General features: G+C 46.8%; 1 protein-coding gene across 4 annotated transcripts in view; it reads right to left on the reverse strand.

The window, feature by feature from the left end:
* Nucleotides 1–12,500, reverse strand: part of LOC126985973 (runt-related transcription factor 3-like) — a 124,912-nt gene that overhangs the window by 81,760 nt on the left and 30,652 nt on the right. The gene's annotated exons all lie outside the window — the stretch shown is intronic.

A 12,500-nucleotide genomic window follows, 5' to 3' on the forward strand; every position in this document is an offset into this window, starting at 1 on the left:
CACACACACACACACACACACACACACACACACACACACACACACACACACACACACACACACACACACACATCCATCATTTTCTTCCTTTCACTTTCATCACGAAAAAAAAAATCCCTATTATTTATTCTCTCTCTCTCTCTCTCTCTCTCTCTCTCTCTCTCTCTCTCTCTCTCTCTCTCTCTCTCTCTCTCTCTCTCTCTCTAATTGACCTTTGAAATAATTTGCGTTTTCTTTATTCCTTCTTTTTTTTTCAAGGGGGAACTGAAAGAAAGGGCCCCCCTCCCCCCTCCTACCCCCTTTCACCCACATCCGCAGCTAACACACACACACACACACACACACACACACACACACACACACACACACACACACACACGAATACCTTTTGTAAATTAAAACACTATAATACCTGTCTTCCTCCCCCTCCCCCTCCTCCTCCTCCTCCTCCTCCTCCTCCTCCTCCTCCTCCTTCTCCTCCCCCTCCTCCTCCTCCTGTCACCTGTCTCGCCAATAAGCCATGATTAGTTTCCAATCAGGAGAGAAAGGAGGAGGAGGAAAGAGAGAGGGAGATAGGGGAGAGGAAAGGAAAGGGGGAGGGGAAAGGGAGGAAGGATAGGGAGGGGCTAGGATAGGGGAGGAAATTGGGAAGGGAGGAAAGGGAGAGGAGGAAAGAGAAAGGAGAGGAAAGGGAGGGGATAAAAAGGGGAAGGAGGCAGGGGAGGAAAGAAAACGAGGGGAGGGAAGGGAGAGAGGGAGTGGAGAGGGAGAAAGGGAGGAGAGGAAAGGGGAGGAAGCAGGGAGGTAGAGAAGGAAAGGTAAGAGGTAAAGAAGAAGGGGAGAAGAGGAAGGGGAGAAGAGAAGGGGAGAGAGATAAAGTAGGGGAAGGGAAGATAGGGGAGGAGAAGAAAGGAAGGGGAGGGAGAAAGGGAGGTGGTGAAAGGCTGGGGAGAGGAGGAAAGGGGAGGAGGGGAGGTAGGGAAGAGAAATTAGAGGGAAAGGTTCGAGGGAGGGGAGGAAAGAGAGAGGAGGGGGAGGAAAGGAGAGGGAGAGAGAGGGAAAAGGAGAAAGAGAGGGAGGAAAGGGGGGAGAGAGAGGGAGGGAGGAGAGAGAGAGAGGGAGGAAAGGGAGGGAGAGAGGGAGGAGATAGGGGAGGAAAGGAAGGGGAGAGAGGGAGGGAAAGGGGAAAGGATCGAGAGGAGGGGGAGGAAAGAGAGAGGGAAGAAAGGTAGGGGAGGGATGTAGGGGAGAGAAATGAGAGGGGGAAGGAGATAGGGGAGGAAAAGGAGGGGAGAGAAAGGAAAGGGGAAGGAGGTAGGGGAGAGAAATGAGAGGGGGAAGGAGATAGGAGAGGAAAAGGAGGGGAGAGAAAGGAAAGGGGAAGGAGGTAGGGGAGAGAAATGAGAGGGGGAAGGAGATAGGGGAGGAAAAGGAGGGGAGAGAAAGGAAAGGGGAAGGAGGTAGGGGAGAGAAATGAGAGGGGGAAGGAGATAGGGGAGGAGAGAGAGGGAGGGAAAGGGGATACTAATCTACATCTTCCTCTTCATTCACTCTTACTTCCAATTACCTGGCCGGAACTACAGGTGGATGTGCGTACACCTGTCCATTGTCGCGCGAACACACACACACACACACACACACACACACACACACACACACACACAGGTAGTCAGTCGGTGGTTTTGCTTTGTCTATCCTCAAATTCTTTAACCCCTCGCGAAGCAGACCAGAACGAAAGGAAGTAGGACTGATGTTAGTGAGTTAGTGAGTTCGTTGGTTGATTGGTTGGTTAGTTGATGTTGTTGTTTTTGTTATTATTATTTTCATTATTGTTTTTATTATTTCTTTTTTTGTTTTGTTTTTTGGTCTTCCTCTTCTTTCCCTTCTTCTTCTTCTTCTTCTTATTATTATTATTATTATTATTATTAGTAGTAGTAGTAGTAGTAGTAATAGTAGTAGTAGTAGTAGTAGTAGTGGTAGTAGTAGTAGTAGTAGCAGTAGTAGCAGTAGCAGTAGTAGTAGTAGTAGTAGTAGTAACACCAGCAATACCACTACCATCACCATCACCATCACCACACTACCATCACCATCACCACACCACCACCACTATCACCACCACACCACCACCACACCACCACCACTATCACCACCACACCACCACCACCACCACCACCACCACCACCATTATACCAACGGCAGCAACAATAAGAGTGACAATCATAGACAATAAACGGAAGGGTTGCTGGCCTCCACTTCCCGAACCTATTTCAGCCTCTCGACCCCCTCTCCCTTCCCCTTCAATCCCCTTCCCTTCCCTACTCTATCCCCATTCCTCTCATTCCCCTCACCTTCAATCCCCTTCCCTTCCCTACTCTATCCCCTACTCTATCCCCATTCCTCTCATTCCCCTCCCCTTCAATCCCCTTCCCTTCCCTACTCTATCCCCATTCCTCTCATTCCCCTCCCCTTCAATTCGAGGCCTGGACATCCCCTTTTACGTTTCTTCTTCCCCTTCTCTTCCCCTTCCCTTTCTTCCCCTTCGTTTATCTTCCCTTTATCCCGTCCCCTTCCCTGCCCCATCTCCCTTCTTATGCCTTCCCTTCACCCCTGCACTTTTCCTCTCTGTTCCTTCCCTTCCCCTTCTCCTTCCCTTCATCTTCCCCTTTCCATTTCTAGGCCTGGTCTCCCCTTCCTCTTTTCCCTCACCTTTCCCCTTCCCATCCTTTCCCTTCTTCCTTCCCCTTCACTGGTAGACATGGAAACAACCCCTTCCCACTTCCTCCTTTACCCTCCCTTCCCTTTCACTTTCCCTCCCTTCCCCTTCACTCTCCTCCTCATCTTCCCTCCTCACCCTCCCATGTCCACAGGTGTAAGAAAAAGCTCTCCCAGGTGTCAAAAGTGTGGCTTACATACCTAACAGCGTCCATAAAGGGTGATTTGAGTGCGAAGAATGGGTTTAATGGTGTGATGAAGGGTAGTTAATGGCGTCTTAATAGTTTCTGATCCTTTGTAATGGTTTCTTTTGGTGTTAGAGTAGGAATGGAGGACTTAGGAAGATATATCAGGGTGTTAGAGGGTGGATAATGGCTTAGTTTAGGGTAAGGAGGTAGGTAGACAGGTAAGGGAGCAGGTAGATAGGTAATTACGTAGGAGAAGAGGTTGACAATATGAGCGAGGTGGAGAAGGGAAAGAAAAAGCTAAGAGAGTAAGTAACCTATTGTAATCTAAGCTCTTTTTGCAGCGGGGCGAGGCGAACACCACACCCTTGAGTTAAGATAGTGGCCGGTGTGTTACAATGAACCGTTGCGCTGAGGGAAATAATAGCGCCCTGTCACATAAAGCGCCAGAAAGCATCCATTTGTGTGGGTATGACGGGGCGGGTAGCGTAGCCTTGCCGCCAGCTGCTCGGTGTGAGAAAGTATGAAGAAGAGAAAGAAGAAGAAAAAGAAGAGGAAAAGGAAGATGAATAAGAAGAAAAACGAAAACAAGATCAAGAACAAGAAGAAAAATTATACGAATAAGACTTAGAATAACGATGATAATGATAACAAAAAAAAAAAACAGGTATTATTATGTTTTTTTTTGGGTTTTTTTTTTTTGGGGGGGGTTAATATATCGAGTTATTTTTTTAGTGTTTTTCCTTGTCTTATCATTATCGTCTTTGTTGTGCTTCCTCTCTTTCGTAAATGAGGTGGTGATGATTCTGTTCTTCTTCTTTTTCTTCTTCTTCTTCTTCTTCTTCTTCTTCTTCTTCTTCTTCTTCTTCTTCTTCTTCTTCTTCTTGTATATGTGGACTCTTGCTAGCGACTCTTAACGACGGTATATTTTTTTTGTTCTTGTTTTATTATATTATTATTTTTTGTCATTTTTCTTTGTCTTGAGTGTAGTGAAGTGATGTTTTTGGTCTTGTTGTTGTTGTTGGTGTTGTTGGTCTTGTTGTTTTTGTCGTTTATTTTGTTTAATATCGACTTTTATTACGTTTTATCTATTTCTTATCTTCTCAATTTCTTTTCTTTTGCTCTCTTTCTCTCTCTTAAGAAACGAAGGAATGTTGTTTTCGTTCTTTTTCTTATTATTCTTTACTTATATTACTACTACTACTACTACTACTACTACTACTACTACTGCTTATGTTACTGCTGGTCCGGTTATTAAAACTATCCTTCCTCTATCACCACCACTACAATTACTGCCCACGTTACTCTGCTCCGGATAATTGATAAAGACTGCTCCTGCTTATGTTATGTTACTTCTACCACAGTCATAGGTGTTTCTACTACTTAAGTCGCCTGCTGTCACATGCTGTTCCTTTCCCTGCTGTCGCTGTCGCTCTCCGTGTGGTTTCCTGTCGCCCTGTTCTGTCACTTCCCCCTGTCCTCCCCGGGTCTAGTTTATTGAAGAAAATGAGTGTTATTAAGCGTTTTGTACTGAAGGGTCAACTTTGCTTAATATGATGTAATGTGCGGCCATTGATAAGGGTATGTGTGTGTGTGTGTGTGTGTGTGTGTGTGTGTGTGTGTGTGTGTGTGTGTGTGTGTGTGTGTGTGTTTCTCTCTGTCATTCTCTCTTTGTGTTTCTGTGTCTGTCTTCGCATCTGTCTCTGTCTCTGTCTGTCTGTGTCTCTGTGTGTCTGTCTCTCTCTCTGTGTGTCTCTCTTTCTCATATTGATAAAAATATTTCTCTCTCTCTCTCTCTCTCTCTCTCTCTCTCTCTCTCTCTCTCTCTCTCTCTCTCTCTCTCTCTCTCTCTCTCTCTCTCTCTCTCTCTCTCTCTCTCTCTCTCTCATGAATTAAGGAGAGGAAAAATTTAATTAGAAGATGAGACATAACTGTTTGTGGTAGTGGTGATGGTGGTGATGATGATGATGGTGATGATGATGATGGTGGTGGTGGTGGTGGTGGTGGTTTGCATGATTCGTTAGCTTGCTTGGTGTTGCTTGTGGTGGTTGTGGTGGGCGAGGTTGAAGTCACCACCCACACACCCACACAAAGCCCTGACCACACACACGCACACACGCACACGCACACACACACACACACACACACACACACACACACACACGGAAAAGGCCACTGGTAATATCGCTCAAAACAAGAATATCCGAGGAGGAGGAGGAAGAAGAAGAGGAGGAAGAGGAAAGAGAAGGAGGAAAAGGAGGAGGAGAAGAGGAAGGAAGCATAGTGTGGAGAATTTAATAGAGCAGAAAAAAAGAGGAAAATAGACGAGGAAAAGAAAGAGGAGGATAGATAGGAAGATCAGAAGAGAAGAGGAAGAAGAAGGAAGAGGAAGAGGAGGAGGAAGAGAATGGAAGAGAAGGGAGAGGAAAAAAAAAAGTATTGACGGTTAAAAGAAAAAAAAAAAGGAAAAAAGTCAAGGTAAGAGAAGGAGAAGGACGATCAGAGGAGGAGGAGGAGGAGGAGGAGGAGGAGGAGGAGGAGGAGGAGGAGGAGGAAGGCTGCACCGACACCCGGACGGAAGTGGTGCAATTACGTACACATAATTATGCCCTGTGTACATTGTTTCTCGTGCCCGTGTGTACCTGTGTGCGTGTGTGCGTGTGTGTGTGTGTGTGTGTGTGTGTGTTCGCCAAAATGCTGAAGTACATTTTTTTTTTACTCAACTCATATCTCCATGCACACACTAACACACACACACACACACACACACACACACACACACACGTCAGGAGGGATATTTTTTTTTATTCCAGGTGAGTCACGGTGGTTGAGTGGTTCAGATCGTCGCCCCATGGAAGTGATGAGCCACAGTTCGAAACCCAGAGTGGCGGCTCCGTGTGATGTTCTAATGTTAACCCCCCCTCCTGAAAACCTCGACAAAACCTCCTTCCTGTCTTTCTGTCTAGCTGTTTCTCTGTCCGTTTTGAATCTGTCACCTTTTCTCTTTTTTTTTGTTAACTTTTCTACCTCTCTACTTCTACTTTACTGCAAGCTCTAGAGTCAATCATCTTTCACCTGTCTATCTGTATGTGTCTTTCTGTCTACCTAACCTTCTTAATATGTCAACTTTCTACCTGTCTATCTGTCTATCTACCTTTCTACGTAACTCCCAGCATCCATCATCTGTCTAACCTCTAGAGTCAATCATCTTTCACCTGTCTATCTGTATGTGTCTTTCTGTCTACCTAACCTTCTTAATGTCAACTTTCTACCCGTCAATCTGTCTACCTCTCTACCTTTCTACGTAACTCCCAGCATCCATCATCTATCTATCTGTGTCTACCTGTCTTTAACCGTCAGAATATATCATTATCTCTCTATCTGTCTTTCTACCTCTCTGTCTGACCTCAAAATCAATCATCTTATACTTCTCTATCTTTCTGTCTGTCTATCTATCTATTTAACCTTCAAAATCAATCATCTTTTGGCTCTCTTATCCGTCTCTATCTCTACCTTCCACCTCCCTATCTGTTTCTCTATCTGTCAAACTCCTAGCATCTATCATCAATCTGTCTACCTGTGTCTCTTTACCTGTCACTTTATCCCCAGCATCCATCACTGCCCATGTCTTTATCCATTTCTCTATCTACATGACTCCCAGCATCTATCATCAATCTATGTACCTGTCTCTACCTATCAATTTAACCCTCAGCATCCATCACTGTCCACGTCTCTCCCTGTCGTATTGGCCGCCTTTCCGTGCAATCACCCGTCTCTCCCCCGGCCGGTCCCGTCCCGTCAGCTGGCAGGTAACGCACTCAGGTAACTCACAGGTAATTACTCATGCGAAGCTCACGAGAGAAGGGATTGGTGGAGGCGGTGAAGGGTGAGGAATGGGGAGTGGGTGGGGGTGGAGGAGGAGAGGAGAGGAAATGTGGAAGAAAGGAGATGAAGATGGAGGATGGAGGAGGGTGCAGGGATGGAAGGGGAAAGGAAGGAAGAGAAGGAAGAAGGGAGGAGGAAAAGAATGAATGGATGAACGGAAGAACGGAAGTGGGAGGGAAAAAAGGAAAGATGAAATAAAAGTGGAGGGGAGGAGGAAACTCAGGAAAGGTAGGAGTGATTGTTAAAAAGGAAGTGGAAGAAAGGAAAGAGAATGGGAAGACGAGATGGAAGAATGGTGGAGAGAGGGAAGGAAAAGAAAATGAGGAAAGAAAAAATAGAGAAAAATAAAGGAGAGAAGAGAATGAAGGATGAAGGGGAGGAGAGAATAATGGATGAAGGGAAGAAGGGATGGAAGGAGGAAGGAAAGGAGAGATGATGGGATGAAAGGGAGGGATAGGTGGAGAGATGAATGGATATAGAGATAGAGGAGTGAGAGAGAAAATAAAAACAAAAAGATGAAAGATAAATGATGCCTCTCTCTCTCTCTCTCTCTCTCTCTCTCTCTCTCTCTCTCTCTCTCTCTCTCTCTCTCTCTCTCTCTCTCTCTCTCTCTCTCTCTCTCTCTCTCTCTCTCTCTCTCTCTCTCTCTCTCTCTCTCTTATCTATTTTTATTTTTTTCTTTGCTTAATTTTATCTTTTTTTCCTTTTTTTTCCAACAGTCAATCCTATATACGAACGCTTATTATCTCTCTCCCTCTCCCTCTCCCTCTCTCTCTCTCTCTCTCTCTCTCTCTCTCTCTCTCTCTCTGTGGGGACAGCGGCGAACCACGACTGGTCTACCAAAACACAATTGTGGCAAGACTCAAACCACCCTCTTACCCCCCCTCTCCCCTACCCCCCGTCCCCCTCGCCCCCCCTGTGGTACACCTGTGGTCATAACAATTAATATCGTACGTAAAGGTCTTGGTCTGGGTCTTCGTAAAGGGGTGTGTTCGTTGCGCTGCGGTGATGTGCCATATAATAGAGGGTTGGGTCGGATATATACACAGGTAAGGTTAGGTTAGGTTAGGTTAGGTTAGGTTAGCACAGGTGATGGATTATTTTGTGTTCTCGCTTTTGGAAGGTGTGTGGGGGGCAGGTGTGGTTTGGTGAGGGGGGGGGTCTAGTCTGTCTGTCTGTCTGTCTGTCTGTCTGTCTATCTGTCTGTCTCTCTGTCTGTCTGTCTGTCTGTCTGTATGTATGTCTGTCTGTCTGTAAATCTTCTGACTGACGATAAATGGGAAAATAACAGACTCGGTGATTGAAAAAAAAATGACAGTAAGTTGACATATAGACAGACAGACAGAGATAGATACAGACAGACAGATTGAAAGAAATTAACTATATGGCTGACAGAGTGGATGGGTCAGTCAATCAGTCATTCAGAGAGACAGATAGACAGAAACAGACAGATAGAGAGAGAGAAAGAGAACGAGAGAGAGAGTTACAGACAGAGACACAGATAGAGTAACCGCATGACTGATAGAGTGAATGGGTGAGTCAATCATTCATTCAGAGAGACAGATAGACATAGAGAGATAGAGAGGTACCCATATGACTGACAGGGTGGGTGGGTTCGTCAGTCAGTCAGCCGGTCAGTCAATCACTCATTCAGCGAGCAAACTACCCGTTGGTCTGACTGTACAACGGGTGGGCGGTTCGCAGAGCACCACAAAATTGAGAGTAATGGCCCTACCTGATTACTCCATGCACTCCACCACGCCCCGGTCACTCCACGGGTCTTCCACCTCTCCAACTCCACCTGCATCACAACACATTCAGCTTCACTCCTCCACTTCTCCCTCTGGTCTCTTCCACTTCACCACGCCCCCGTCACTTCAAGGGTCTTCCACATCTCCACCTGGATCATAAGTTCAGCTCCACTTCTCCTCCTACTACTTCTATTCCACTCCTACTCCACCTCCACTTCTACTCCACCTTCCCTATCTCCACTAACACCATTACTTTTACTATTATAACGAGGTCAGCTCCACTATAACGTACTCCACCACTACTCCTTCTCTACTCCACCTCCACCTCCACCTCCACTATCACCATCAATATATTCCATCTCTGTCTGCTGCAACCACTACTATAATGTTACTACTACTACTACTACTACTACTACTACTACAACTACTACTACAACTACTACTACTACTACTACTGCTACTACTACTACACCTGCACCTCCAATCTCACTCCCCCCTTCACTACCATCATCATCATCACCATCATCACCACCACCATTAATAAACACCACATAATGACCATCAGGAGGAGGAAGAGGAAGAGGAAGAGGAGGAGGAGGAGGAGGAGGGGAGGTAAATTGGGATGACGTGGGCCACAGGTGAGAGGGAAAATACAGGTAAGGTAAGCCAGGTGCATGACAAGCAGGGGGAGGAGGAGGAGGAGGAGGAGGAGGAGGAGGAGGAGGAGGAAATACCATGCAGTTATCGTCACAGAACAACATTAGAAGCAGAAATAGTAGAAGCAGAAGCAGCAGGAGCAGGAAACATGGAAACTTGGACGAGTAGGCAGCAGAAACCCTGTTGGCTCACTGCGAGGCTGCCTGCTTTCAGTGACCTAATGGATCCGTCAGGCACAGGAAAAGGATTAAAGCACTTCTGTACGTTCTCGTGGATACGTTTAGCTCACTCCCGATGCAACAAAGTGACGAAAAATGCGAATCTTAAAGGAGTTAATTGTCTCCGCGCTAACTACTTCTGCAGGGAGGCTGTTCCAGTGGCGGACAAGTCTGTTCGAGAAATAGTATATACTGATGGAGGAAGGGAAGGGAGGGAAAACGAAGGGAAGGTGAGAGAAGAAGAAAGTAAAAGAGGGAGGGAGTTACAGGACCAAAAGCAGCAAGGAAAAGAAAACAGTAGCAGCATCAAAAGAAACATTAGTAGTAGATGTAGAAGAAGGAGAAGGAGGAGGAGGAACAGGAGCAAGGGGAAGGGCCGGACGGGTATGAGCGCAGGGACTCGAACCCGAACTCAGTGGGACAATCACTGCGCCACAAGGACACCTGCGGGCTAATTGAGGTCCCGCTGCGACAAACCAGGTGAGTAATGGTGCGGTTGTGGTGGTGGTGGTGGTGGTGGTGGTGGAAGTGGTGTAAGGAGGTGGTGTGGGGTTTTTGGTTAAGTGTTTTGCTGGTGATGTTGGTGGTGGTGTTGGTGGTGGTGTTGGTGGTGTTGGTGATGGTGGTGGTGGTGGTGGTGGTGGAGAGAAATGGACGGGTAAGTGGAAGGAACATTGGAGGGAAAAAAGAAGAGGAAAAAAGGAGGAACTGAGGCAAGAGGAGGAGGAGGAGGAGGAGGAATCTGGAGAGAAGGAGTTTTACGCACGAACGCACGCACGAACCCAGGTATGGCTAAATTGACGCACAGGTACACACACACACACACACACACACACACACACACACACACACACACACACACACACACACACACACACACACACACACACACACACACACACACACACACACACACACACACACACACACATCAGGTATCAGACCTTGAACGTGTCTTTCTTTCCCTTTATTTCGGCAACTCTACCTTTTTTTTTTACCTTTTTTTACTTGTTTTAGATAATTAAGAGGCGTGAAAGAGAGAGAGAGAGAGAGAGAGAGAGAGCAGGAAACCACTCAAGATAGATCAGCTGATAAGTTTAACGTTAAAAGGGAAATAATTAAGATAGAAAAATAACTCCTTTCTCTTTTTTTTTCTTCTTCCTCTGAGCAACATGGAGCTTTTTTTCCCCCTCCATCCGTCACACCTGTTTTTTTTTTTTTATCTTTTATATATCTGTGGTCCTTCTCTGGTCAGGCCACGCCACAGAAATCTTTAATATCATGTGTCCTAACCTTTATGCCTTAGTCTGTGGAGTGGGGTGTGGGGGGGGGGGGGATGTGGGCGGTGTGTGTGTGTGTGTGTGTGAAGGGGAGGAGGAGAAGGGGAGAACTGCAGTGGGTGAGGAAGTGGGGAGAAGATCATTGATGTGTTGGGTGGGGCGATGGTGGGCAGTATGGGCCAAGCAAGAGTCATACAGCACGGCAGCCACTATAAATCAAATTCGTCTGCGCCACTAATAGGTTGGGGCCGTCCAAGAGCCACTCATGAGAACCTACCGGCCTCTTGCAGACTCCTACTTTTTTATGGGTTTTTTTTTAACATCTTCACCTACGGCGCCTGTAGGTTTGTTTTGGAGGGGCCTGATGGTATGGCCCAGCCTGTTGTGGCGCAGTCAAGTGTTTATAGTGGCGCCATCTTGCATTGGCTCATGCTGCCCCCCGGAGCTCATCTTTAATCCTAGAATCTAGAGTCTGGGTTGATGGGTGGTCTTCTGGACAGCATGTGGGTAGTCTTATTAGGCCACTCGGCGGCGGCTGAAAAATCCCAGCTTGGTGTCAGCGGGCGGGGATCTAACTTGCGTCGTCCTGAACGCGGCGCCGTCACGCTATCCACCCAAACAAATGTTCTTATATTCTAAAGGCAGGAATTAAAAAAAAAGGAAAAGGAAATCCGATGGAGGTAAAGAGAGGCGAAGAGGGAGGTGAAAACAAGGGAAAGGGAGGGAGGCTGGGCGTGGCGAGGCAAGGGCCGGTAGCCACACGCCTTACCGCCAGCAGCCCGATGTGGTTAATACGCTGATATCATCTGGGCCGCGGCAGAAACCAACCCGCACCGCACCCTGTGTCTCCCCGGGCTGAAAAGGAACCGCCCACCCTTTACACGCGCCCTTTTTATCTTATCCTCCCTTACTTTTGTTTGATCTCTCTTTTTCCCTGCCTCCCTTTCTTCTTTCTCTTTCATTTCTGTTGTTTTTTTTTCTCATTATCATCATTCTTTTCCTTTTTACCATTTTTCTCCACATTCTCTTCCCCCTCCTCCTCTTCCGCTTTCTCTTCTTCCTTTTTCCTCCTCCTTCTCCTCTTCCTCCTCCTCTTTTCCTTTCTCTGTTTCCTGTTTCTCCTTATCCTCCTTTTTCCTCTTCTTCCTTAATCTTGTTTTCCTCTAATTTTTCCTTCTCTTCATTTTCTTCCTTCTGTTTATCTGTCTGTCTGTCTGTCTGTCTGTCTGTCTGTCTGTCTGTCTTTCTGTCATAATATTTCCTTCTATTAAAGACGGTTCCTACCACTTCCCTCCCTCCTTCCTCCTCCTCCTCGGTTAGTGGTAGTGGTAGCAGTAATGGTAGTTCTTTCCTCTTTCCTACATAATTTCCATGCAGTTTTTCCATGCTGCATGGCTCTTTTTCCTTTCCTGCCAGCTTTGGCTGGAGGGATGGGGGGGTGGGGAGGAGCCTTCGCCTCTGCTGTCCTTCATCTTCCACCTTTGATTAGATAGTTAGTGTAGCTTGTCACAAACAGCCTCGTAAGGACCAGCAGGTCTGCTGTTGTTTGTTCTTCCTTTGTGTTCCTTCGTGTTCCTCCTCTTCCTCCTCCTCCTCCTCCTACTCCTCCTCCTCCTCCTCCCACATGAATGAAAATAGTGGTCAGACGGGGAACCACATGCAGACACCCCTTCCTCCCTTCCTCCTCCTCCTCCTCCTCCTCCTCCTCCCCTCATCACCTTTGCTACAGCCACACCCACTAACCACACCTTCCTTACACCTGCCACGCACACACACACGCACACACACACACACACACACACACACACACAG

Source organism: Eriocheir sinensis, chromosome 5 (assembly GCF_024679095.1).
Source record: "Eriocheir sinensis breed Jianghai 21 chromosome 5, ASM2467909v1, whole genome shotgun sequence".
Taxonomy (NCBI): Eukaryota; Metazoa; Arthropoda; class Malacostraca; order Decapoda; family Varunidae; genus Eriocheir; species Eriocheir sinensis.